This window comes from Sorex araneus, chromosome 4 (assembly GCF_027595985.1).
Source record: "Sorex araneus isolate mSorAra2 chromosome 4, mSorAra2.pri, whole genome shotgun sequence".
NCBI lineage: Eukaryota > Metazoa > Chordata > Mammalia > Eulipotyphla > Soricidae > Sorex > Sorex araneus.
In genome coordinates, this window is record NC_073305.1 from 188,591,680 (window position 1) to 188,619,612 (window position 27,933).

General features: G+C 48.6%; 1 long non-coding RNA gene and 1 pseudogene across 1 annotated transcript in view; one reads left to right on the forward strand and one right to left on the reverse strand.

Moving 5' to 3' along the window:
• The first annotated feature begins 1,272 nt into the window (after positions 1–1,272).
• The window catches only part of LOC129404301 (uncharacterized), a 46,643-nt gene continuing 19,982 nt past the window's right edge, over positions 1,273–27,933 (forward strand). Inside the window, exon 1 of the long non-coding RNA XR_008629821.1 lies at positions 1,273–1,385. This is a non-coding gene — a long non-coding RNA (uncharacterized LOC129404301). The remainder of the gene's footprint in view (positions 1,386–27,933) is intronic.
• LOC129404466 (U2 spliceosomal RNA) lies at positions 9,278–9,369 on the reverse strand (annotated as a pseudogene).

Genomic DNA, 27,933 nt, shown 5'->3' on the forward strand with positions numbered 1-27,933 from the left:
AGGGACGTCTCTGGGCAACCTGCCTCTCTGGAATGAGTGCTGCATCCAGCTTCCTGATGAAGGCTCAAACCAGAAGTGGGTGCACTCACCAGTTCTCAGACGACCGGCCACTTCTGGAAGCCAGCAGCTACGCAGAAGAGCAGCCCTCAGCTGTGGGAGCGGCGAGGGCCAAGGGTCTCAGTGGAACCTCCGCTGCTAAGTGGCCGCAAGCCTGAGCTCAGCCACCGACTGAGACGCACAAAGACAGGACAGATGTTTTATATGTTCTGTGCATCTCACTTCAAAGCAGGTGGAACTCTGTCCCCATTCCTAATCTTATCTAAGCAGAGCAGACGCACACCAGCAAACCCAGCGCGCGGGCTGGTCTATGTCGCTCACAAACACGTCTAAAACAAGGTGGAATGTGACCTTCAGGACATGCCTTTACTCGACTCGTCCTTGTTATCTGTGGCCAGATGTCCGGGTGCTTACGTCAAGGCCTGTGGGGTCTGGCTTCGGGGTCTGGCATGTTTTTCTTACTAGGCTGCAAACTCATGACCCAGAGTCACAAACTGGAGTCTGGCTTTCCAAAATGGAGTCACAGTGTGTTGAGACAGCAACATCAAGTGTGAGGTTGAACAGTTGACCTGTGATCCACTTGCTTGGGAGCGAAACATTTAAGATGAGAGTCAGCACAGTGCTCGGGGTCCCAAGCCCAGAGAGTGGGCCCAGCTTGGGAACCCTCAGCGCTGAGTCCCTTGTCTGAGTGTGTTTTGGTGTGTGAGTGAAACCTTGAAACATCTGTCCTGTCTCTGTGTCTCGGTCAGCGGCTGAGCTCAGGCTTGTGGCTACTTAACAAATAGCAGGATCGTCCTTGGGTCTCACAGGAACAGTGACCTTCTCAGCAGACTCTGTCCTTCCTGTGTCTTACGCTGGCACGGCTTCTGATTTTCTGTCTCTGCACGTTTGTGTATGTCTATGATATGGAGGTGGACTTTCTCAGCAGTGCTGGGGAGTGCAGAAAGGGGCTACAAGAACTAAGGGGAACCTTTGTGTCCAAACTGGGCAGAAGAACAGATGGCCGGGAAGCCGAATGGGGGGCTCAGGGCCGATGGCAGAGGAAGCCTTTGAGGCTTGTTTTTAAATGAGCACAGCAAAGAATCAGACGCTTGTTTTCCTTAAGAAAATCAAGTCTGAGTGCTAGGTCTCAGGGGAGGGGCCTGCAGCCATCAGGGTGCTTGGTCTCAGGGGAGAGGCCCACAGCAGTCTCCAGAGGACTGATGAAGAGGGAGGGGTCGTAATCAAGCTCTTCCCGAGCTGGGCAATCAGCAGCCGCCTCCCCTGAGGAGGAGGACCCTGTGGCAACAGTGATTTCAGAAAATCTCCCTTCAAGGGCCTCATCAGCGGTGAGTGGATTTGTGCAAGACTATTCAGGAATGGAGACTCCTTCTTCTTTCCATATGAGGCTCGCTCTCTCTTGCCCACTGACCAGTGACCAGTATGTGTGTGGAGGGGGGTGGGGGGACAGGGAGGAGAGAAAGAGGGAGAGAGGAAGAGAGAGAAAAGAAGGAAAGAGTAGGAAAGGGGGAGAGAAGGAAAGGAGAGAGAAAGGGAGTGAGAAAGGCATAGAAGGGAGGGAGGAAGAGAGAAGACAGGGAGTGGGAGAGAGAGGAGGAAGAGAGATGGAGAGAGAGGGAGAGGAAGCCTCAGTTTCCCCTGGCCAGTTGCTATAGGCAGTTCAGCGTTGGGCTGGCCCATCCTACATTTTTGACTTCCTGCAAATTTCCTGGCTTTTTCCGATAAACAGGGAGTTAATTATCCATCATAACATTCTGCCCCCGAGCCCAGGCTCACAGGGAGACGACGGTGGGCACTGGCCGAGACAGGCGGCCAGAAAGCCTCCCGCCAGCCCAGCGCCCTGAGGGTCCCGCACCCTCTCTGCAGTAATCTCCGGTAGATGCGAAATGCAAGGGTCTTTAGCCCTACACAAACCCTCACTTTGAACATAGTCCTACACTCAGTTCCTCCCCACGTGGGGAGTTCTCGTCCTTCCTACTTTCCGATAAACCTTTCTACTTTCCAGCTCTGAGCCGGAGCATCTTTGTTATTCAATATTTTTATTCTTGATGAAAATATTGATGAGAGCCCGAGAGTCATAAGCACAGAGAGCTGCCGTGGTGGCTTCTGCCGCCTCTGCATCAAGAGGAAGGGGCGAGGGAGAGAGCAAAGAGAGAGAATGAGAGGGGCAGAAGGGGGGCGCGGGAGAGAGCAGAGGCGAGAGGAAGAGAAAGAAGGTTGCGAGGACTAAGAGGGAGCCCAAGCCAGCAAACCAGAGAATCCCGACCCCTTGGGCTGGCGAGGAGGCCCAGCATCTCTCTCCTGCACATCTGGGCAGGGTGTGTGAGAGTAAGGGGGCTGGGGGGGGGCGGGGGGCTGCCAATCATCTCAGCAGGACAGCAGCTTCTTAGGGAGTGTGAAGCTGGTGCCTCTCCAGCCGCATCCTCTCCTGTTGGGTCTGAGAGGCCTCCCGGCCCCCCACAGACACACTGAGTGACCAGCTGGTCCAGATGCCCCACTGGGGAGGCTGCATCGGAGGTGGGCAGGGCAGGTGCAGGAAGCCAGCCACACAATGAGGGAAGCTCTGAGAGGAGAAAGGAGGCTTTGAGGAGGGCCGGGGCTGAGAGCACTTCCTGCCGGGGTGTGCTAGAGCCCGCCCCGCGGACCCGGACAAAGGGATTGTTTGCTCTGCCTCTAGGAGGATGGCGAGCTGGTGCCAAACGGCCCCCGTGCTCCGGAGAGGACTGCCAGTGTCCTGTCCCTGGCATAATAGGGATGTTTGTCTCCGGGAAACACTTTCAGTCTTCTGCTGGGGTTTCCAGGGCATGAGAATTCGCAGTCCTGGAAAAGGAATAAAAACCCCCGTCCTTTCTTGGCTGGCCGGACAGAGGCAACTGCCCCCCAGCTCGGGGCTGGCTTTGTTTTGTGCTCAGAGATTGTCTTTGATCCAAGCCAGTGGAACAAAAGCTGATTATCTCACCTTTAAATAGAGGGACTTGAGCAGAAAGGCTGAGGTGTTGGGGGGAGGAGTGGGGGACGGCCAGAGGCCCCTTCAAGGGTCCCAGGGGCACCCAGCCAGGGAGGAAGCACAGGAGCACTGGTGGCAGGACTGCCCCCACCCTCACCCCCAGGCCCTCAGACATTCTGCCCCGCCAAGAGGCTGTGAGCCGTAGTCCGTGCTCTCCTCAGAAGGCGCCCCTGTCCCATGCAGGGTGTGGGCTGGCGTTGGCTCAGGGAGGGTGTGAGTGCACAGCCCCCCGACACTGCTCGATCTTCACCCTATGTCGAGGATCCTGTACTTTGCCCTTGGGAGGGAGCAGTGTGGCTGTTTTTAGTCCCCAACACTCCCCAAGTTGTGTTGGGGAACTTGGCCCCAACACTTGCCTCTGGGGGCCACGTTCCCAGGTGGTCTGCCCCCAGACCCTGCCTCCCCCCTCCACCAACAAGCCCATCTCCTTCGCAAAAGCCAGCAAAGAAAACTTTCTTTCAGCATATTGGAACGGTCACTTCTTTGTGCGCCAGATTTGAAACCAGCAAGCACTCGTTATTTTCCAAGAGATGAATATTTTTTTTGATGTGCATTATCATATTTATTGTCTAAATGATGACTTGAATGTCTTTAAGCACAGGGGGCTGAGCTCCTCTGACGTTTGTCCTTCTCCCTCTGATTTATTTCACTTGATCTGACGCCCTCCACTTCCAGCCAAGCTGCAGCCAATTGCAAGGCATCATCTTTCCTTGCGGCTGCATAGTATACTATTGCGTGTATTTTCCTCCGTATCTTTATCCTTTTCATCTGATGTAGGAAATCTAAGTTGCTCCCATATCCGGGCTACGTAATAAATGCTGCAATACCTTGAATAAGCATATATCCTTTCACATTAATGTCTTTGTGTTTGGGAGGAAGGCGCCAAGATGTGGAACCACTGGGTTATTTTGAAACCCTCTTCATACTCATTTTTTTGAGAAATCTCCATACTGTCTTCCATAGAGGCTGAACCAGAGCGTGTTCTCATCAACAATGAGTGAGTCTTCCTTTTCATCACATCTCCGGCCACACTGGTTTCTCCCAGTCTTTTTGATATATACCATTCTGACATGAGGCTGCACTGGGGTCGGGGTTGTGTTTGAGCATTACATGACTGAATAAAATTGGGGAAAAAGGAAATAAAAGATGACCTGATTATTTACACATACATAATATGTGCACTTGAGTTACAAATTTTGATCAATATCTGTGTTGCCCACAGGGCGATAGTGCATATTAATGACAATTGTTAATCACTGGTAGAGAATTATCGTATTTGAGACACAGCATTAGCGATTTGAAACACTCCTTTACTCTACAGTGTTCCTAGCGTACAGGTAGGGCAGTCTCCTCACAGGCCCACAGAGTTTATTCGCACTCTGCTTGTCAGTAGAGTTAGTGATGGTGGCGAGAATCAGTTGAAGGTTCCAGAGCTGGCACATACTGCAGCAAGAAGCAAGCTGCAGGGGCTGGAGTGATAGCACAGCGGGTAGGGCGTTTGCCTTGCACGCGGCCGAACCCGGGTTCAAATCCCAGCATCCCATAGGGTCCCCTGAGCACTGCCAGGAGTAATTCCTGAGTGCAGAGCCAGGAGTAGCCCCTGAGCATTGCCAGGTGTGACCCAAAAAAAAAAAAAAAAGAAGAAGCAAGCTGCAGTGCGAGGGAACAGTGCGGTGACTAAGCCGTCCTTTGGTCAGCTAGGCAAGGAGGGGGGATGGAGGGCTCTTAGTCCTAAAGGTGGTAGAGAACGGCCCTTCAGGCATCACTGTTTCGGATCATAAAGGCCTTTTCTCCTAAGCTCCAGGCTTCCTGAAGACGGGATAGATCCCTAATGCATTGTGGAGACATCTACTTGGAAACATGGGCCCCTGGTAAAGGGGTGCAAAGGCTACCTGTTGTGCTCACCTGTGGCATGTTTTCATCATCCCATACAGCTGTAAAGTGTTCCATTATGTAAATATACCGCATCTCCATTTTCCGTTCATCTGCTGTTGGATACTTGGGCTGTTTCCATAGCTTAGCCATTGCACTAAGTGCTGCAAAAAAAAAAAAAAAGTGTGTATATGTCCCTTGAATGAATGCTTTTGTATCCTGGAGGTGTATACCAAGTTGCCACATGAAAGTCAAGGGAGGGAACTCGGAGACACTGGTGGCGGGAAGTTGACAAAGGTTGGTGGGATTGGTGCTAGAACACAGTGTGTATAAAACTCCACTAGAAATAATGTTGCTAATTACCATTCTTCAAGTAAATTATGTGTATACACATGCACACAAAAATACATATGCATATATATGTATATATATACACACACACACACACACACACATGTATCACTGTCACCCCATTGCTCATTGATTTGCTCGAGCGGCACCAGTGACATCTCCATCGTGAGACTTGTTGTTACTGTTTTTGGCATATTGAATATGCCATGGGTAGCTTGCCAGGCTCTGCCATGCAGGTAAGATACTCTTGGTAACTTGCCAGGCTCTCCGAGAGGGGCAGAGGAATCAAACTTGGGTCGGCTGTGTGCAAGGCGAATGCCCTACCTGCTGTGCTATTGCTTCAGTCCACAGGATCAAAACCTGACAAGCAAAAAGCAATCAGAGTTTCCAACTGCAAGGTCAAAGAAAGCCCATGTGGTGAGGAGGCAGGAATAATCTAATAAACACAGTTCTCTGACAATTCCCAGTAAACAGAAGAGCACTATGGTTAGAATGCATCAGGTGGGGTTAAGGGGGGGGGGGTTCATTTTCTTGTTTAACTGTAAACTTTTAGTATTTTATTTTAAAGACAAGACATCAAATTCAAATTAAATCTGCATGGGATTTTCTTATGTTCTTTCCCATCTCATGGTGGTATTTATCCAATGAATGTGAGCTGTATCCAAGGTGGTAATTTTAGTACAGACGAAGGATTCCCGACTGTAGTGATAGGCTCGCCAAGGTCAGGTTAGTCTGTCAATCAAGATATTCTGTGCCAAGGTTACTTTTGATCTTATGCATTTTTTACTGCAAATCTGTTTTGTTAATGTACACACATTAACATATGTATGCATTTTCTAAAGTAATAAAATGGATTCCCTGCTTAGCCCCAATCCATAGTTTAATATTTTACCATTGATGACTGATATTGCATTTCCAGAGACACTTGTATTCATCACACAAGAGTATGAATGATTTCAAAGCTCTGTGGAAAGTCTTGCCAACCCCAGTGTGTGTGGATCTCTAATCAGGTTGTTCATAATCCCACCCCACTTCCACGCTAGTGGGTTAAGGAATTTTTATGGTAAATTCAGATCTAGATGGAAGTAGAGAGCCTGTATTTGCTATGAGTTTGCAAAGGAATCGTATCTCTCTATGTTCTCCCTTCAGCCTGCACGTAAGCATTTATGGCTTGTTCTGAATTGTTGAGGATAGCTTCTCGGGGTCTGCCCTTTCACAGGGAAATAGAGGGTCTTTCTGTTTCTGTCATTGTCCTGCTGCTTTAACTTACTCTAGAGGAACAGAACCTCTAGAGGTAAAATAGAAAACCAGCATTTTTAAAATGAATTTTGAAGTCTGTTGGTATTCTGAAATTATTGGGTTGCAAGATGATAGTTAAAAGTTACAACTTAAAACTACGATTATTTTTTGGTGTAAAAGAAAGAATTTTATTTAGGTGCTAGCAACCTGAGCAGATGGTGGCTTTCCTGTCCTCAAAAATCCATATTCCTTCCTGGTTGGGGTTAGCGGATTCTATTGCACTGATCAGGAAAATAAGTTAAAGGAAGTCTGTCAGAAGAAATGTATCGTCGTCATGGAGAAGGGAGGACCCTGTAGGCTGTCCCTGTAAGACAGTGTAAAGCAGATGCCCGGGGGTCCGAGGAGCAGCAAGCTGGCCTCATTCTGCATGTGCCTTAGAGAAAGGATCACTCCTGAGTGACTCCATCCACCCCATTCTACGTCATAACTTTCCCTCTGAAGCTTCTTCCTTCTAGAGTTATCAATAATAGCATAGTGATTTCTAATAAAAAAGGAAGTAATTGTGCAAAAAAAAAAGAAGGTAGTTTTCTCTTAAAAAGTTTCAGTTTAGCGAAGTTACAGACAAGGGAAAAGGTTGGTCCTTAGACTTACAAGCCTGGAAAATCCATTAGGCGTGAGAAGCTGATGAAACCAAGAAGAAACTATGTGGGATGTGGGCTGAGTTTCCTGACTGCTGTTCTGAGGGTTCACATGGTAGCCAGGCTGATGACTCAGCTTTTCATTCAAATATCCCTCTCTTTGCACAGCACAGACTTAGAGATGCCATAGGCTGTCAGGAACATCTGTCACTGATGCCATCTCCAGAACTTGGCAGTCCTAGTGTGAGGGGCAAGGTGTAGCCACAAGAACGCCAAACCTACGGGCCTTCTGGGCCTACTGACACCCCCACAACTGTGATGGGCTTGAGGGAGGAGTTGAAGGACCAGTCAGCCTCACTTCTGACACCTATGCCAGTTTGGGGGCTATTCCAAAGTCACATAAGTTGCAGGAATTAATTAGACTTGTGGCCATTTACTAGAAGGGCACTTTAGCATTAGCCACATCAAGGGACACAAGGTTTCTGTGGTCTACTGTACCTCTAACCCTGTCCAAGTGGACTGAGGCAGGTTCACAGAACACTGACCGCCAGCAAGACACACAGGGCTGTCCAGCAAGACACACAGGGCTGTCCAGCAAGACACACAGGGCTGTCCAGGACTTTACAACACAGGAGTGATAGGCTGGACGCATGGCCCAGGCCCATGCCCAGCATCTCATGGACTTGGCTTCAGGGCACACCACAGGTCACATTAGCATTAACTCTCAGGTGCTGTTCCGGGGACCCACACGAATCTCTAAGATCACCTGTCACTCTCGCTTGAGAGAAGAGATGAGAGGTGACCTTAAGGACCCAGGGAGCTGGTGCAACGTCCTTTCAAACAGCTGGAGAGGTTGCAGCAGACAGACTCAAAGCCCCGTGGCCTGTGCTCCCTGCTCCAGTGTGAGACAGCCATGAGACCACGGAGGGGAAGCGCATCACACCTCTCGACACTCTTAGGGGTGAGAGTGAAAATAAGCCGAACTGGATAGAGGACTTGGAGATGGTCCCTGGTGACACTCTTGATCTGGTAGGGAGGCAGACTGCAGTGGAAAGAAGACACCTAAACCAGTAGGGGCAGACGTGAGGGAGGGGCCCATCCTGAGGGGAGAGCAGTGTCTGCCTCATCCAGAAGCAGTGCGCAGACGTAGGGTGAGCGAGGAGATGGTGGGAACCCAATGAGGCCAGGAGGCAGAGTAGAGGGCCTCACAGACCACGGAGAGCCAGAGGTCAGTCGAAGTGAGGCGGGAAGCTGAAGGGGGCGATAAGAAGTGGGAGATCCGGCAGGAGCAATAGTACAGCAGGGAGGGCGTTTGCCTTGATGCAGCTGACTCGAGTCCATATGCTCCCCCAAGCATTGCCAGGAGTAATTCCTGGGTGCAGAGCCAGGAGTAACCCCTGAGCATCACTGGGTGTGACCCAAAAAGAAAAAAAAATAAGTGGGAGAACACAGGGGATTGGCTCCTTTGAGAGCTCCTTTGAGAGTCTACTCGAGCCCCCTCTCCTCAGCTGACCATTGCAGCGGTTGGTGAGGGATTCACTCTGATGACTGGAAGGCAGAGGAAACAGGGGCAGGCTGAGAATGGCCCCATCCTGAGTGTCTGTGGAGGGTGCTCAGGAGGCAGGGGCGGGGGAGGGGCACAAGGGGCTCGGGGCTCATCAGCATCTTTATTGGTCTGAGAACCCGGCAGACAAGGATGGCCAAGTGTTGGGATGGAGAGAACTGACCAAGAGAACCGGGTTGGGGAGCCTAGGGCGGTGCCGTCCTGAGCTGTTGAGGATTAAGTAGTGCTAGAGGTGGCAGCAGTTGTATTTTAGAAGACTGGGAAGAAGGCCAGCCCCGGGACAGCACGGCAAGAGGAGCACCTTGCAGGTGGTACTGAGTAGTAACGAGTAGACTGGAGGTGCTCACGCGTGCAGCTCAGGGAGAGGAGGATAAATGGGAAAACACATCACAGAAGAAGCCAGATGATAGAGAAGGACACGAGGGACTGTCATGTTAGAACCCTGAGCATGAAAGAGCTTTCAGAACGCGGCTTCCCTGACAAAGCGGTATCGGTGGCAAAGCAGGGTTGGTAAAGGGCAAAGTGTGTGCGTGGTGGGTATTTAGGAAGGAAAACTGAAGACAGGATTCATACAAATATTTTAACTCTTTGGCTGTGAACAAATACTACACTTGATCTTAGCCAAAAGGCTGAGAGGCAGAGCCCTGGCAGCCGAAGACCTCCAAAACCCAATCACAGCCATGCTCTAGACCCTCTCCACACGTTCAGATGGACCCCATGCTTGAAGGAACTGGCAGAAGAACCCAGGTGTGCGGGACCCGGGGCTGAGATCTCCAAGCCTGCTCGAATCAGGACTGGGCCTCCTCGACCCAGAACTTCATTTTTCAGCAACTTGGCAGCCACACCCGAGGACTGCCCCAGTGGCACTGTGTAATCCCATCAGTGGCCAAGATCCAGAGACTATAAAGCAACGCTCCTGGAAGAGAACAACACAGAGTCTCCTGCCCTTGCGCCTGGCTGACTTCCCCAGGGCCCCTAGGAGGGGGGTGGGTTGAGATTCCCTCCCCGCCCCGAGCAGAGCCCCGGCAGCCGAAAACTTCCAGAACCCAGCCACAACCATGTTCAAGGCCCTCTATCTACAGGCTGGGATGAGCCTCATGCATGAAGAAACCGGCAGAGGAACCGGCAGATGTGTGGGACCTGGGGCTGAGATCTCCAAGTGCACTGGGATTGGAACTGGGTCTCCTCCACCCAGACCCCCCTTTTTCCAGTAGCTTGGCAGTTTCCAGTAGCCACAAATTGCCCCCGTGCCATATAATTTCATCAAGGGCGAAGATCCAGAGACTATAAAACAAAGCTTTGGGAAGCACGTGGCCACAAATGTGGCCATACAACCTCTTATAGCCTTGTTCTCCCTCTCAGAGAACTTGGCAAGGTACCGAGAGCATCCTGCCTACATGGCAGAGCCTGGCTAGCTCTCCGTGGTGTATTTGAAATGCCAAAACCAGTAACAATGATGGTTCTCGTTCCTCTTACCCTGAAAGAGCCTCCAATGTGACACCACTGGGAAGAATGAATAAAGAGAGACTGCTAAAATCTCAGGGCTAGGAAGAATGGAGACATTTCTGGTGTCCACTCAAGTAAACTCATGTTCAACGGGATAGCAGTGATACAGTGATACAGTGGCTATGAACAGAAAGTGAGAATGGGACCATTGCTGAATTTGCAGGAGTCCAGAGGGGTTGGAGATAGGAAAGATCACGGGATTTTATTTATTTTGGGGAAACGTCTAGTTGGGAGCTAGAAAACTGTGCTTGGGTAAGCAGGAATGAGCTCTAGCACTTTTCTAGAAGCGAGGTGGTTATTCACATGCAAGAACAGTGAAGAGGAGAAATTGTTTACCACAAATATAGTCACAGAAAAAATAGGGCTGATGCTTGGGGCAGTCATGATGCAAGTGCCTAACTTTAATTTCCTTCTCCAAGTATTACACTGAGGAAGAGAGAGAGAGAGCAAGAGAGACAGACAGACAGAGACAGAGAGATACAGAGACAGAGAGACAGAGAGACAGAGACAGAAACTATTGTTATCCCTGTTTTGTAAGTGAGAGGTGAAGCAGAGTGAGGAAGTAATTTGAGTAAAATCTCCCTGTGCAGTAAAGGGCAGGGCTCAACAGGCAGCTCCATGGGAATCTGAACCCTTACCCACTCAAACCAGGCAGCCCGGGAAGACTCACTCATCTCCGCTTGTACCCTCTCCCTTCCAAAGAGAGAAGTCGCTCAAATTAAGTGCTAAGAACATTGGAAGGAAGAGGGTAAAAGAGGAGGTGAGTGAGTCTGAGAGAGAGAGAATAAGGTATGAAACATACTGGAAGAGCAGGAGGGGAACAAACAAGGAAAACATCTGATTTTCCTGGTCAGCTGTAGGATAACATAGCCTCAGGTAGTTTAGGTTTATTGGGTTACTCCCGTTACAGTGCTCCTATTCCTCTTTGTTTATTTGTAGCTTCTTTCTTAGTGTTCTGTTGACTTGTAAATGTTTTTCTCTTCTCCTTGAGTCCTTTGCATAGTTTATTCAGAGCAAGTCCTTTTTGTATGGACACAGGAAGACTTAGCAAATGCTATGCTTTTGTAACCTGGGAGTCAGTTGACTCTACATGATATTTTCCTCCAGGGCATCTGTTCTCTTGACCTAAGTCTTAGCTGCCCTTACTTCCTAGCATCCCCAAAGAAGGGTCCCGACGAGGGACGAGACGGACCCAGGGCAAGCGGTGAGTTCTGTGCTACCCTGGCATTGAGATGGGCCTGGCCAAAGTGCCTAATGCTTAACTCTAAGTTAAGAGCTTGATCATGGACAAATGTTGTCATGATCCAAACAGTGATAACTAGATTTGGACCCTGCTAGGGTGAGGAATGATTAATCTGGCCTGAGTGCTGTGGTCTGAGTCTGTGGCAAGATGTTTCCATGAGAGCTGCCTTGCAAGCCTCAATGTATCTCTTGCTATGTCCATACAAAAATAACTAGTATTAAGATGTTAATGAGTGTTTGGGCTAATGAAAGGAGAAAAACACCTTAAGAGTCAGGAAGGGCTTTGGAATGCCCTGCCCTCAGGAAGGGCTTTCTTATGTTGATTTTGCTACCTGGCTGGGTGTAGCCTAGAGGGCAAGGTGGGAGAGACAAGGAGGAGGAGAGACTAGAGAAGGAGGTGGCAGTAGATCCAGAGAGAGGCCGGAGCTGGGAGTGTGGGAGACGAGAAAGATGGAAGATTGAATAAACAGTAACTAATCAGTAACTTGCTTAGTCCTCATTCTTCCTTTGCCTTTCCTTGACCACCGGCCGTCCCGATCCAGTCCACACACAGCGGTTCCAGAGCACCGAACGCGGGTGGTGAGACAGAGCCACCCGGAGAGCCTGCAAGTGCACTCGCCCCCTGGCGAGCTTTAGTTTTTTACAGTCAGCCATTACAGGGGCCATGCGGGTGCGGGTGAGTGATTATGGGTCTAACATGCAAGTCTGGGGCTGGGAACTGAGCACGGTAGGGAGGTATATGCATTTGCTGGTCAGATGTGACCACCAGCAACACACGGTCTCCTGAGCACTACTGGAGTAGCCCTGGAGACCCGAGAGCATAGCTGAGGCATCCGGTGGTCCCCATTATCACAGGTGAGCAGAGCCCCTAACCAAGTGTTCAGAAAATTACTGGGGGTGGTCCTCTAGGTATCTGAACTCAGTTGAGATACCTAGATACAAACACTGAACTCAGTGTTTGTATCAAAACACTCACAAACATCACGAACACCACACACACACACACACACACACACACACACACACACACACTCTTTCTCTCTCTCTCTCACATACACATCATGAACACCACACACACACACACACACGCACACACACATACACACATCATGAACACTACACACACACTCACACACACACACCATGAAAACCACACGTGCGTGCGCACGCACGTGCACACACACACACACATACACACAGTCTCTTCAAGAACTCAAGTCAGAATAGAGCTTTTTACCAGCATGCCCAATTGTAGACATGTGAGTTTAGCTTCGGCGTGATTTTTGGTTGGCTCTGGATAGAATGGGAATTGCGCTTGGATTCAGGGAGTGATTTTAATAAATGCTTATGCAGTGAAGGCTGTGTGAGAGGCAGAGAAGTGACAAGGGAAAGGAAGGGAATGGGAGTCAGAGGAGACCCGTGATCTGAGGGCTATGATTCTGGTTGGAGCTCCCTCGTGTTCCAGCCATAGTGCTCCCTAGTGCACCATAGTGCTCCCTCTCTTTGTGTAAGCATTGGCCCGCAGAGCACAGAGGGAGGACTGGCATTAGTACCGCATTTCCTTCTCATGTGGCTGACACTGCTTATGAACCCCCGAGAACTGCCCAGTATAGCCCCAGGGTCCCTCCCCTGACACAAAAAGAAGTAGATTGGCCTGAACAACTAGGTGGAAGTGAAGGGTGGAAAGATTGTCCAGTGACTGTTGGGGCTAGCCAGGGTCAGGCTGTTGGAGAAGAGTCCACAAAGAAGTGGCTGAACTTTTGGAAGAACTATCTTGTTGAATAGTGAAGTCTCCAAGAATAATGAAGGTGCTTTGGGAAAGAAGGGACCAGGAGCCAAGAGTTTCAGGAAGGAGAGGGAGTGGCCGGGGTATGTACATAACTGCCATGGAAATGGCGGTGATGTCCGTTGGTGGCACTAGGTGGATGGAACCTTGGGGAGAAGTCATTTTCTCCTGGGCACCCCCTCTGTAACGTGTATCTGAGGAAGCTCCTCACAGTGAGGGAGAGTGATTTCCTTTAGGCCTCATCAATGGGGTGTTCAAGGTTATCCCCAGTACCACAGGGTCCTAGAAGGGACTTGATGGTTGATTACACTTTGCTCAGTTCTTTGACTTGGCTTCACATATGACCAGTCTTGTGGTAATATCTGATTCTTTTCCCAGTTCAACCCAAAGAAATCTCTTTCTATTCAAAAGTCCCTTTAAGGTATTTTTCCGTACTATTATGTAGGAATGCAGGTTCCAAATTTGGGCTATACTTAACAAGTCATAAAGCACATGACTTGTTAGAGCTTTAAATACTGGTAGAGCTTTAAATAAAAATTTGAAAAGCTTTGATAAAAAAGCATACATCTATCCAAAACTCATGTAGTTCATGAGCTAATCAAACATTTTCTTGTCTGGGGCAGAGCAAGATAGTACAGGTGTTCAGGTACAACTTGTATGTGACCAGCCTAATTTGTTCCCTGGTCCCACATAGACCCCCAAGTACCTCTGAGTGTCCTCAGACATCAATGGGGTGTTCAAGGTTATCCCCAGTACCACAGAGTCCAATGACAATGCATTCCTGAGCCCCTCCACTGAAACTCTGATGCAGTTGTCTGAGAATCATGGGAGGGATTCTCAGGGGCCTCCTGAGTACCCCACTCTTCACACACACACACACACACACACACACACACACACGCATACATTTCTTTTTCTGTTCTCACTCTTGGGAATGTATAAACATGGAAGGGGGTTGTAATGTGGAAATGAGTAGATAACAGAAGAAAACACAGGCTTGGAGGTGAATCCCTTACCACATCAGTTCTGTCAGAACGATCAGTCTATATCTAAGGCAACCCGTGACTGAGAACAGGCCTTGAGAGATTTCAAACAAGGGTTAGGGACATGGTTCAGATGACTTAGCACAAGCCTTGCATGGGCCGAGCCCTAGCTTTGATCCCAACCATGCCCTCTCTCCACACTGCACAATGGGGTGTGGGTCCTACAAGACAAGGAAACAAGATAAACCAGAGACACTAATTCTCCATGCCGACCATTGAAATAAGTCATAAACCATTTGTTTTATGGCAGAGATTAGAGCATTTGAGCTCATATGATCTGTGGGTCGCAAGTAAGTTTCATAATCTGCAACCCCCACTGAGAAAGGTCCTCACTGACCAAAACTGTGGAGATGTACATTGAATGAGTTTGGGGTCAAGCCTGATTTTAACGGTGTCTGTCAGAGGTGACTTTACCTGGTCTAACTCAAGACTCGCGGGAAGTTATTTAAGGGACTGAATGACAAAGAATAAAGTAAGAAAAAGTTACTTACAGAGATGTTAAGAAATCTCAGAAGCAGCAACCCTGGCTTGTTTTCCAGCACCCTATGTAGTCCCCTGGACCCCACCAGGAGAGCCACCTGAGCACTGAGCCAGGAGTAAGCTCCAGGTTCGGCCCAAGGGAAAAGAGAAATTTCCCAAGTCATTCTGAACGTGAGCAGTAAAGGAAGGCGCTCCACCCGCAGAGGTTCAGAGACTTCGCAGAGCCCTGCTGGAGCACCACAGTTCTGACAAGTGGCACTGCGGGTGCTGCGGGACCCTCACAGGAGCACCTGTGTGGGATGCATGTGTCCCTGTGGTCGGTCCTTGGTCGCTCTGGCCCATGCAGGATAACCCTATAACCCTGGTGGCCCGCAGCACTGGGGCTAGATAAATATAACCAGGACTAATCCCAGGCCCCTATTATGACCACTAGGGAAACCCCCTCTGCCAAAAAAAAAAAAAAAAGCCTGTGAGTCAGAATGACTGGACCCCACCTCGTCTACTCCACTCTGAAGCGTGTGGCTTCTGGGGTAGGTGGTGAGGAATTATTTCCTCATTAGCAAGAGGAGACATTTGCGCTAAGTCACTAGTAGGGTAGCTCTCCTCCAGCTCTGAAGAGTGAGGCCTGACAACACGGACCAGCATCCACGGGGGGCTGCGGAGTCTGCAGGGCCCACCACCTGCGTCAGAGGCAAACGTAAGGTGTGTTCCCCTCTTATGCTGCTGTTGCTTTTGTGTTGGCCACCTGTGTTGCTTCATTTTCCTTTGATACCTTCTGAGAATTATATATAATTATGGAGAGAAAATGGAACTTCTTGTGAGACGGCGGGCGCAGTTAGAGAAAATTTGACTCCACATCTCATTTAATCCTCTCACCGGAAATAGATCTTAGAGAATGTCATATTCGAAATCTATAGATGACATTACAGAAACTGACAAAGATCAGATGAATTTCCTAAGGTCCTAATGCTGGAAAATAAAAGAGCATAAAATAGGTTTGAACAGAGATCTCTGTTTGCAATAGAGAATATTCTTCCTATTGTACTGTGTTTCTCCACAGCAACAGAACGGGCTGCTAGCCTGAAAGGCCTGAATCCCCAGCTCCTTGTGTGGTGACTCTGAAAACTGCTTTATTTCCCTCTTAGATTCCAGTTTGGCCTTGCATTATACAGCTAAGTGCTTTCCCATTGCTGCATTGTTTTGCATTCTGAAATCCAAGAATTTGGAACAAGCAACCTTCACTGAGATAGGACTCCTTATCATATGGAAATGTTATTGCTCTAATTATCATATTTGAGACTTTTCCAAGAGGTAGGCTGTGAGCATTTGCAAGTCATTGCAGGGAAAACATTTCCTGAGCGGATCCCGGGGAGGGCAGTCATTAGCTCCTGCCCCATGCAAGCATCCTTTGAAGCGCTCCTGCAGGAAACTTGAGAGAGATTCAAGGAGCAAATGCAAATGGCATTGGCTGCAAAACTACAGAATTCCTCTGGGGGAATCTTGGCTATAACAAAACAACTCTGAATTGAAGCAAAGTAAATCGTGGCGGAGGAGAGGCTGTTTATCAGCGCACACTTGGACGGATGACAGCAGGAGAAAGCCTTAGCGTCCCCATTTCCTCCCCATTAAGAAAATAATTGAGGCTAATTTCATTCTCACACATAAACTACATGGCTGTTTAGTTCTCTCCGAGTTCTTGGATGAGGAGAGTTCTCGGAGCTTCCATGGCAGCGAACAGCCCCGTCTGGCTGTCTCAGGGCTGTGCTTGGCTAAGCGGTGCCTGCGGGGGGCCGGGGAAGGCAGCAGACAGTGCCAGGGGCTCTGCCCGAAAGTTGCAGCTTTAGGGAAATGGAAATTTAGGTGTTATTTCTGGGTTCCTCTCTAAAACTAAGTGTTGGCCTCTGGCTTGAAAGTCCTCGGCACACAGTTAAGAACTAGATGCTGCCAGACATTTTGAAAATTATTACAGTTCAGGTACTTGCAAAGTTGATAAAGATTATGGCATTAATGTACACAATTTACTATACCCCCAAGTTCCTACAACGCCCACTGCTGTCTCTGTTTCTGTCTTTCTGTCTGTTCCTGTCCTGTTCCCTACCCCTGCTATTTGGTAAACGGTTCTGTATTCCAAGGCCAAAGGCTTGGCATTGTTCAACACTATTTCTTATTTCTGCCTCTCTCTTTCCTTTCCAGCAGCAAGCAAGATCATTCAATATTTCTCTCTCTCCTTCTGCCTTAGTGTTTTGTGTCACATGGTATCCTCTAGTCCCATCCGTGTTGCAGTGAACCTCATGACTTTTAGATGGGCATCTTATGAAGAGGAAGATCTTAATCAGAAATGCGAGTGATGCACTGTTTGTCACTGTGGATAAAAAAGAAAAGTCCACGATGCAAGGAACTTTAGGACACATTTCCCCCAAGAGAACATTTCTCTGTTCTCTAGAATCCTGAGAGCTGCAAAGCGAGGGGAAAGAAGCCCATGTTTGTAGAAAGAGGCGGAGATTCTGAAAGAAGGGGTTGCAGCCAGACCAACCCCTGGGACTTGCTTGCTCATTCGACCTTCAAAAGCAGGACTGAGGAGGGAGCAGGTATGAGAGCAGAGCTGAGGCCATATTGGAATTGGCAGCCGGGCGGGTTGCATTTCTGGGCAAGTAGAATATTTACAGGAACAGGAAAGTGATTTGGATGTTGGTTTGAGATAAGATCCCTCAGTGAAGAGAAGCTTTATCTTGCTAGAAAGTTTTCTTGACAATGTCACTGGAAGCCAGTTCAAAAGAAATGAAGAACTGAACCAAAGTTCAAAACCAGCAACTCTTCTTGGTTGGGATGATTGTCCTTGTCTTGTCCTTCCCCCAGAGGCCGAGGTAAGAATGAATTGACCCTTCCCTCAGAAACCTTTGTTTTGGTTTTTAGATGGGATGGAATCAGCCTCAGGGAATCAGCTAAGCAGGGCTTTAGATTTTTATCTATCTCTTTTTCTACTTGAAGCATGTTGGTTTACAAAGCCGAGGTTTCGGACTCCCAGACCATATCCTCCACCAGAGTGTCCCCTTTTCTCCCCGTCACCCCATTGTCTGCTTCCATCTCTCTGCGGTCAGTCTTTTGGAAACCTGTTTTCAGTGTCTGCTGCCTTTGGGTATTGTTATTCCCCACTGTGAATTTTCATATCCTACATATGAGAGTCCAGTCCAGTCCTCAAGGCATTTGCCTTGCACACAGCCGGCCTGGATTCAATTCCTCTGTCCCTCTCAGAGAGCCTGGCAAGTACTGAGAGTATCCCGCCCACATGGCAGAGCCTTGCAAGCTCCCTGTGGCATATTCGATATGCCAAAAATAGTAACAACAAGTCTCACAATGGAGATGTTACTGGTGCCCGCTTGAGCAAATCAATAAACAACAGAATGACAGTGCTACAGTGCTACATATGAGAGAGATCATGATGTGTCTGTCCCTGTCCCTCCGGCTAACTTCACTCAACCCGAATGCAGACCCCTTTCTAAAGCCCTGCACAAAGTCAGATAACATGGCTGACAGACGCCAATACCACACCTGAGTCACCCTGCAGGTTCCACCCCCACTCATGTTTGGGTAACAGGAGCATCCCATTCTCTTTCTAGAAAAGCCTTCCTGTGACAATGAAGCCAAGAAGGTCACTCTGAAATGTGGCTGCCTTTCCACTGGCCAGATTATTGCCAATGAAGCTCTCTCTGCACGTCACCATGTGTCTCAGTGCACGGGCCCTCCAGCGGCCCTGGAATCAGACTCACACGCTCTCACGGCCCAGTAGGTGTATTTGTTTATCTCCATATAACAAATCCCGAGCTCGGTACAGACCTGGGCCTGTGGGGAGGCAGAGCCCACATCAGCGTTGGGGTAAATCCTCCTTTGAGAACAGTCTTCAGTGAACAAATCTCTTTGTAAACCCAGTTAGTTCCTCCTTAGCTGTACGGGATTCTGTGCTGTTCTCATTGTTCTCTAAAACCTTTGCAGAAAATTTCATACTAGGCTCTGACCAATTAATAATCCTGACGAGTTAATAATTCTCAGGAAGAATAGCTGTGTCCTCTATATTAATCTTTCCTTCTGTCCTTGGTTAATGCATACGAAGCATTTTACTATAGTGTCAGGCACACAGTAAACACTTCATGGTAACTGTTATTTTTCTTTCTTCCTTCCTTTATTCTTTCTTTCTTTCTTTCTTTCTTTCTTTCTTTCTTTCTTTCTTTCTTTCTTTCTTTCTTTCTTTCTTTCTTTCTTTCTTTCTTTCTTTCTTTCTTTCTTTCGTTTTCTTTCTTCCTTCCTTTATTCTTTCTTTCTTCCTTCCTTTATTCTTTCTTTCTTTCTTTCTTTCTTTCTTTCTTTCTTTCTTTCTTTCTTTCTTTCTTTCTTTCTTTCTTTCTTTCTTTCTTTCTTTCTTTCTTCCTTCCTTCCTTCCCTCCCTCCTCCCTCCCTCCCTCCCTCCCTTCCCTCCCTCCCTCCCTCCCTCCCTCCCTTCCCTCCCTCCCTCCCTCCCTCCTCCCTCCCTCCCTCCCTCCCTCCCTCCCTCCCTCCTTCCTTCCTTCCTTCCTTCCTTCCTTCCTTCCTTCCTTCCTTCCTTCCTTCCTTCCTTCCTTCCTTCCTTCCTTCCTTCCTTCCTTCCTTCCTTCCTTCCTTCTTCCTCACTGTTAAATCCCTTAGTGTCTCTCCACTAGAGAGACAAAAGGAAAACCATAGGCTGCCTTTGAAAAGCTCAGAGTTTGACAGGAAGTTCTCACAAACCTCTCTGCTCAGTTCTTGAAATCTGCAAATTTAAGTTAAATGATAAGGAAGTAAAGGGAAGGGAAGGGAACGATGGGCAGAGCGTTGCTGTTCGTCCTGCTAGAAAGCAGTTCTAGAGAAACCTACCCTTAGCCCGGACAGGCGCCAAGACTGCCAAGGGTGAAATTAGAGTAGTTTCGCATTACTGTGAGGAAGCCTACAGAGAAAACACAGGGATCAAGTGGTGAGAAGTCCCCGGCGGAGCCCACCGGCATTCTCCCAAGACACATTGCGGAGAAATCTTTGGGGTGCTTTTAGGGGGAGTCCATGTGCCTCTGGCTCTCACGTCTCCCCACACAGACCATCTGACTAAGTCAACTTTGCGGGGCCAGGGATGACCGTGAGGAGAGGAAGAAGGCATTTCCTCTATCAAGAAACTAAGTCCTTTAGTTATTTCTGGTTGTTGTTGGGTATTTTTTAGGGGGTGGGCTGGGATGTTTAAGCCTTACTAGGCAGTGTTCAGGGCTTTTACCTGACTCTGGTGTGAGATCATACCCGACAGTGCTCAGGAGGCCATTTGCACTAGTCAGCTGCACGCCAAGCAAGGGTCCGAGATCCTACACTACCTCTTCAGCCTGACGTCTCTGCTAAGCCAACTCCTTCAGCAACCGAAGGTGTCAGCAATCACCTGGGGCCTCTGAAGAGTCACTGGGGAGCCTTTCTGGGGCTGTGACTTGCTGCTGTCAGAAATAAGACCAAACCTCTCTATGTTCATCATGAGAGAAATTTTGGCCGATTTCTTGACCCCAGTTGTTAGCTGGCTCTGAATAGCATTTTACATGAATTCCTCCTGTATTCATCTTGAAATGTGCTTCACAGCTATGAGGATCTCAATCATCAATGGTAAGAGATGGCAGCAGAGCCTGGAATAATGCCACCTCCTTCCCCACTTCTCATCTATGTTCTTCTTATCTATGTTAGGAAGGACCATTGTGTAAACCAGCACCATCGAGAACCTGCCTGTCTTACTTCTGCCTCAGCATGAAGCACAGTGGGCAGGGCCCGGAAGGGGTTGAACAGGAAAGAATGCCATCCCATCATCCCCTCTGGATCAGTCCGGCTCCTCTCCCAAAGCTGCCCTTTTCTGGGGACCTCTTGAGCATACCCTGCTCACCTGAGTAACTAGGTTACTGGAAGAGCTGACGCAACTTTGAGTGCAGCCCTCTTCCTCCCCCAATGCCCTATACAGAGGCCACTGTGTGCCATGGGCCAGGGAGCCCAGACTAAGCCCAGGGTCCTGAACTGCTTCATTTGGATTTCTGTGCTCTGATACTAACGCAGGCAGGGGCGGGGCAGGGTGCAGCATTGGCAATAAGTTATTGGGAAGTAATAAAACCAATATGGAATTTCAGGAAGTTGCTCTCTTGCTAACCCTAAACTAGCAAAGCATTATGGCTGGACCCACTTAGTGGACTCAGGAACTGAGGCCTGACATGAGCCTCACAGGCACCAGCGCTAGCTCGGAGATGATTGTACCTCCGTCATCTGAAGAGAAGCTCCAGCCTGGACAAAGGGTTTTGACAGGGGATGGAGGCCCAATGTCCCAAGCCTAACAATGGGCTGGACTCTTATTTGTGTGGAAGACCCCACTTGGGGGCAGTCTGGGGAAACCTATAGAACCAACTCAGAAGCAAGTTACGGGGTGACGGTCATCTCCCTGTCGCCGGGGAATGAAGCTCCACCCAAGGTGTGGACTCTCCACTTTACCCTCTGAAGAAGTTCCTGTTTTTCTCTTGAACATTATTCCCTCTCTTCCCATCCTCTTATTCTCTAAATAAAACTATTTTACTTTACTATTTACATTTTCCTGAAATTCTTTTCTGTGAGGGAACATGATGGGTTTGGAGGGCCTGTGTAAAATTGTGGACTGACTTTACTTTCCTGCAAAGAGCAATTCCTAACTCCCTCCTAGGTTCCACAAATCCCTGAGAAATTGGGTGCGGGGGGGGGTCATTTCCCATGTCAGGCAGATCCGAGTGGAACCCAGGGGCAAGTTTTTCCTGGCTCTGCACTCAGGGATCACACCTGTCAGTGCATAAGCATTTATGTGGGTGCTGGTTGAACCGGGGTCACCCTTGAGCCAGGCAAACGCCCTACCTGCTTGTACTATCTCTCCAGCCCTACCAGGTGTGGTTTGATGGCCCGCTCTTGGGGCTAGTGTGCTGTCAGCTTTGTACCATGCAGGGCTCAGCACAAACTCTCGTCAGTCCTCAGTTTCCCCAGACACTTCCCCGGGCGACTTTCTTGGGTAGAGGGGAACTGCACGCCAACTCAGGGAAGCTGCCTCTCTCCTTCCCACTTCCCCCGAGTTCCCTGCAGCCGTGCTAAAGCCGGCTCTGTCCCCTCTGGAATCTGTTCCCCATGAGCGCCCACCCCAGACTCTCTCCCAGACTGTCTTTTGTGGCTCCTCCGCTGGACTAGGGTCCCCCACCCTTCCCTCCACTTCTCTGAGGGCAGATGCCCAGGTCTGCCCAGAGCTGTCCGCTCCTGTGTTCTTCCCCCTGCGATGAGGTACCGTGAGGCTCGCTCAGGCTCTCTGCAGGCTCACTTTGCTTCTTGCTTTTGAGCTTCCATAAAATCAGGAAAATTAACAACCCTATCTTGTAAAAATTCCCCCTGATGCTGCGTGCATGCTGTTTGGATGCCGGCCAAAGGGCCAGGGCAGGGGCGGGCTGGGGCAGACTCTGTGGGTCTCCCACTGCCCACCACCCTGGTGCTCACACGTTTGCCCTCTGCGGAATCCTTCTCCCTCAGACCCCGCTGAGTGTAGGTTTTCCGGAAGCACTCTCCTCCACGGACACGCCACCAGGAAACTGCAGGAATTCTTGCTGAGAGGACGCCCATGAGGACCACGGGCTGGGCTAAATCCTGAGAGGGATTTGAGAGACTCTGGTGACCTTGCTCTGGCCACTGCGGTATTGTCCGTGGCATGTGGCAGGTAATGGCTGGATGGTTATTAGAAGTAACGTGAGACTTTCTCCAGACAGACTGACCGGGAGTGGCATCTGGGAAGGGCCTGGCACCCTGTCGAGCGAGCACTGACCAACCCTCTCTTGTACCAGGAGCTGGGTGGAAATGCTGAGAACTTCCCGAACATTTTCTAAAACATATGTTTGCCTTGTTGTGTACATGTGTTGCTATCCTTACAGACAGGTTGTGAAAAACTGAAGTTGGCTAGAAAATCCACCAAGTCCCATGGAGGAAAGGGCTGTCTGCATCGAAATACAGAAAATACCAGGTACAAGTTGCGTTAAAAATGGCCACAAGCTCTAGATGAAGCAGAACTACTCTATTCCCATGAAGCTGAACAGACAGGAGACTGCCAACTCTCCTCAAACACAACTTTTGGGGGACAGAAGGTGTAGGAATGCTCAGATTATAGGGGACCCAGCAGAGCTAGGGATAACAGCACCGGGACAGTGATTTTGGGAATTTTGGGAAGCAATCCATTCTGAGTTACTGCTGGTGGCACCCTGGGGAGGCAGCTGTGGATGAATCATGACACACTTCTGCCCCACATACACTCAGTCTGCTGGGAAAATACCCATCCTGGCGAGGTCTTGTGGGGAGGGTCTGTGGGCATCAGATGGCCATGGGCGCCGAGGGCAGTTCCTCCTGTAGGACAGCACTCCGTGGTCAGTCCAGCCCAAACACTGAAAGCAAGCGTGCCCCCCCCCCGCCCCGAATTCATTAGTCTCCCTCCAGAAGATTCCAATGTTGTGCATTAGTCCTTGGGCTACACTGCCATCTGGAAGCTAAATTCATTACCCTCCGCCCTCAACCGAAGAGGCCACATTGACCTTGTACCTGGGAAGGAGCTGTGCTCCGCTTACCTAATATTCCCCATGGCTTCAAGCAAATAAACCATTCTTCATGGTTGGTCTTCAACCTTCGCCTCATGTTATCCTGATTTATAGAGAACTTCCCTCCTTCCCCCCGGAGGTGGGGATGCCATGGTGCTGGGAGAAGTGATCCATATCTGTGCTGTTTCTAATCCATTTGTAAGAGCATTTATAAGCTCACTGGGGAGGAAAGGTGGTCTCTGAATGCCTGGTAATAATAATGACTGTGATGCTTATGAGATATGAAAGATACATCACAGCGGGCAGCTGCCTGCTCGCCGATGCTTTTCCCCTCTTCTCCACAAATCTCCAGCCAACTGATATTTAAAACAGCAAAATCTCTCGACAAAGGCCAACTTATGATTTTTTTTTAGGAATAACCAGCTTAATAAAACCATGCCAGTGTAAAATGAATTACAGTGCCATTACAATGATCTATCTGGGTGCTTTAAATGTTTTAAATTAGTAGTTGTTTCCATGCCTAAGGATAGGAGTGGACTGCATGCTGCTTTCAGAGCAAATGTTGCGTACAGCTCTGTTTCGGTGCCCGGAGAGGAGAGGCCATCAAGCACTCTGGTCGTACAAAGAACAAGTGTGGCATTTTAGCCCTTTAAATGGTTTTGGCTTCGTTTCTGAAGAATCATTCTTCTCTGGTACCCCCAGTTGGGGGGGGGGCACAAACTTAGTTTTCTCTTCTGCATGTTGTCGGGACCCCCACCCCTGTCACTCACCTTCACGCACCAGACGCTCTTGTTGCAGGGAAGGAGACGGGTGTGTGACTCTGAGCTCCAATCAAGATGGTTTCAGGTGAAGCTCCAGGGCCTGGGGAACCCCCAGATACTGGCTAGGTTCCAGGTGCTGAGAGCCTACGAGGTAGCAGTGGTCCAGGTGTTGATAGGGACCCGGCTGCTGATGAGATTCCACCCCGTAGTGATGGGGACTATCCCATGGTTGGTGGTTGTATGATTCTTGATGCTGTGCTGGTGATGGTTCAGATGGTTCCACGCATTGGTGGTGGTTCCAGGTGGTGGTGGTGGTTCTAGGCATTGGTGGTTGTTCGAGGCATTGGTGGTGGTTCCAGGTGGTGGTGGTGGTTCCAGGCGGTGGTGGTGGTTCCAGGTGGTGGTGGTAGTTCCAGGTGGTGGTGGTGGTTCCAGGCGTAGGTGGTGGTTCCATGTGTTGGTGGTGGTTCCAGCTGCTGGTGATGGTTGCAGCTGCTGGTTCCAGGTGCTGGTGACAGTTGCAGGTGCTGGTGGTTTCTAGGTGGTGGGATGATTCTGGGTGATGATGTTCTAGGGGCTGGTGGTGGTCCAGCCATTGGGGTAGCTCCACTGGCAAAATAAAGAGAAAGTATTTTTAGAGAAATGGGCACATTTACAATGCCCTAGTTAGCCAAAAATATGCCCTTTTCAAGGCATTGTGGTTTTTAGTTATTTTTTTAACCCAGGTATTTTATACTTGTTGTAAATAGTTCACAGAATTTATAATCTGCCATAAATAATGTTTGCCAGTATACATTAAACCAGATTGCATATCCTCCTCACAGTGACTCCAGAGGAGCCTTTTATTATTATAAATAAAAAATGTATTCTTGAGACTCCAGCACATGCACACACATATATCACACTTACACAGTCACCACCATGCGTAAGTACTCAGCTTTGAGTGGATCAGAACTCAACGCTGAGATTTGCTGACATCACAGGCTTCTCAAGCTTTGGACGAATATGTAGCCCCTCCACCTGCTTCTGCTCAGGAGACTTAATGAAAATCAAGAGAGCTGTGGGCTCAGGGGCTATTTGCCTTCACCATGTCCCTTGGTCATACTCACAGGACCCCACTTACACCCCTTCGCCAGCAACAAACTATTGAACGCCTTGCTTCTTTCAACTCAAGGAAGGAAAATCAATGCAAAGTGTCATTGTCTTTTATACTGGGCCTCAGTGTCAGATTGTCTGAAACAAATGAGCACCCCCGCCTCCAGCCCCCATTCATGGACTCTTCGACTCTCAGCCCAGCAGTGCCCTGTCTAGGCTGGAAATAAATATAGGGGATCCCACCCAGAGGGAGGAGGAGCTGCACCTCTAGTCACAGCGGGGTGAGCCCTGACTGAGCGCCATTTACAGCAAGGTTCCAAGGCACTGTTTCATCTTGACAAGAAGATTATCATTATGTCGAGTGATGGTATAGCTGGCAGGGAGCCTGCCCTGCACACAGCAGACCTGGCTTAAATCCATACAGGGTCCGGAAAACCCTACAGGAGTGATCCTTGAGCACAGAGCCAGGAGTAAGCCCTGAGCACCACCAAGTGCAGCCCAAATCCATCCCCTAAACAAAATTTAAAATGTCCTAAGTTAATGGAAATAACCAATGAAAGAGATGTGGGTTCAAATGTCATATTTGCTGTCACCCTCCATCCCCTGCTGATCGAGGTGTCCCTCCATGAAGAACATGTTTGTGCAACAGTGTTGAGTACCTCATCTGTGCCTTTCTAACCTGAAAGTCTGCAGACTATGCAAATTTTCCTGAAATTATGTGTAAGATAACCTTAAACTTTGTTCTATGTCTTATGTTTCTGAAAGATGAATAGTGATTTACTCTGTATAAAACTATGGATAGCCATGACTTATTCAACAAATTGCACAATTTGGGGGTTAGTCCGTGGAGCAGGGCGGTTCTGAGTGATCTAGAGAATTAGATCATTACTTGACAGCATGGGGACATAGTAAGCTATGTAGGAAAGTTCATAGACGATACAGCTGCAGAGTTGGCAGTTAAGCAAAAAGTCAGTTGTGGGGGACAGATGTCACACTGGAACCTGTGATAAAGTGAACTCATGTCTTTCTCCCTCTATCACCCACCCGTCAGGAGTCTTGCAACGTTAGCTCTTCCCCTTACTAGGGTTCAGACCACATAGATCCGGTTGCAGAACACATGCAAGATGAGGCATCCATGCCAGACCGTGGCTGGCTCTTATCGTGCCCGTGGGCTGGTGGGTGTATGCCCTTAGGAGACAGGGGCACCTGCCTTTAAACTCAGCGCGTGCCCTGCGTCTGAGATCTTACTCCATCAGGACAGGAGTCCTCAGTCCTCTCTAGCCCAATGCTGAGGACACCCAGGGCTGTGTCCCATTTTGAGTCAAGCAAGCGCCACTGTGATGAGCTACTTGGAACTTAATTCTGTGTACCCAGGTGTACCCAGGTGCTGTAGCAACTGATTCCTGAAAGCTAAATTGCTGGACCAGAAGATGCATATCTTTTAAGTTCATATTAGATAACATGAAATTTCACTCTAAAGAGGCCGCACCAATTAATATTCCTGTGATATTCTTATCAATGATGAATGAGAGCTCAGATTCCTGACATCCTCCTCAAGAGTAAATTATCCTGCTTTTTGATCTTTATAATTTAATAGCTTAAAAATACAAATTCATTGTGGTTTTAATTTATATTTCTTTTCTATCTATGTGCTTCAGACATCTTTTAAAAATGTTAAACCATTTTGTAACTTCCCTTTTACGGTCTAAATTTAGCCATTTGTTGGTGCTGGCACAACTGGACAACCACATGCAAAAAAATGGGTTTAGACCTTGACCTGACACCATGCACAAAAGTCAGATCAAAATGGATTAAAGACCTCAACATTAGACCACAAACCATAAGGTACATTGAAGACAAGGTCGGCGAAACCCTCCACGATATTGAAGATAAAGGTATCTTCAAAGGTGACACGGAACTAAGCAATCTAGTAAAAACAGAGATCAACAAATGGGACTACATTAAACTAAAAAGCTTCTGCACCGCAAGAGATACATTGACCAGAATCCAAAGACTATCCACAGAATGGGAAAGGATATTTACACAATACCCATCAGATAAGGGGTTGATATCAATGGTATATAAAGCACTGGTTGAACTCTACAAGAAGAAAACATCCAACCCCATCAAAAAATGGGGCGAAGAAATGAACAGAAACTTTACCAAGGAAGAAATACGAATGGCCAAAAGGCACATGAAAAAGTGCTCTGCATCACTAATCATCAGAGAGATGCAGATCAAAACAACCATGAGATACCACCTCACACCACAGAGACTAGCACACATCCAAAAGAACAAAAGCAACTGCTGTTGGAGAGGATGTGGGGAGAAAGGGACCCTTCTTCACTGCTGGTGGGAATGCCGACTGGTTCAGCCCTTCTGGAAAACAATTTGGACGACTCTCAAAAAATTAGATATTGAATTCCCATTTGACCCAGCAATACCACTGCTGGGAATATATCCCAGAGAGGCAAAAAAGTACAATCGAAACAACATCTGCACATGTATGTTCATCGCAGCACTGTTTACAATAGCCAGAATCTGGAAAAAACCCGAATGCCCCAGAACGGATGACTGGTTGAGGAAACTTTGGTACATCTATACAATGGAATACTATGCAGCTGTTAGAAAAAAGGAGGTCAAGAATTTTGTAGTTAAGTGGATGGGCATGAAAAGTTTCATGCTGAGTGAA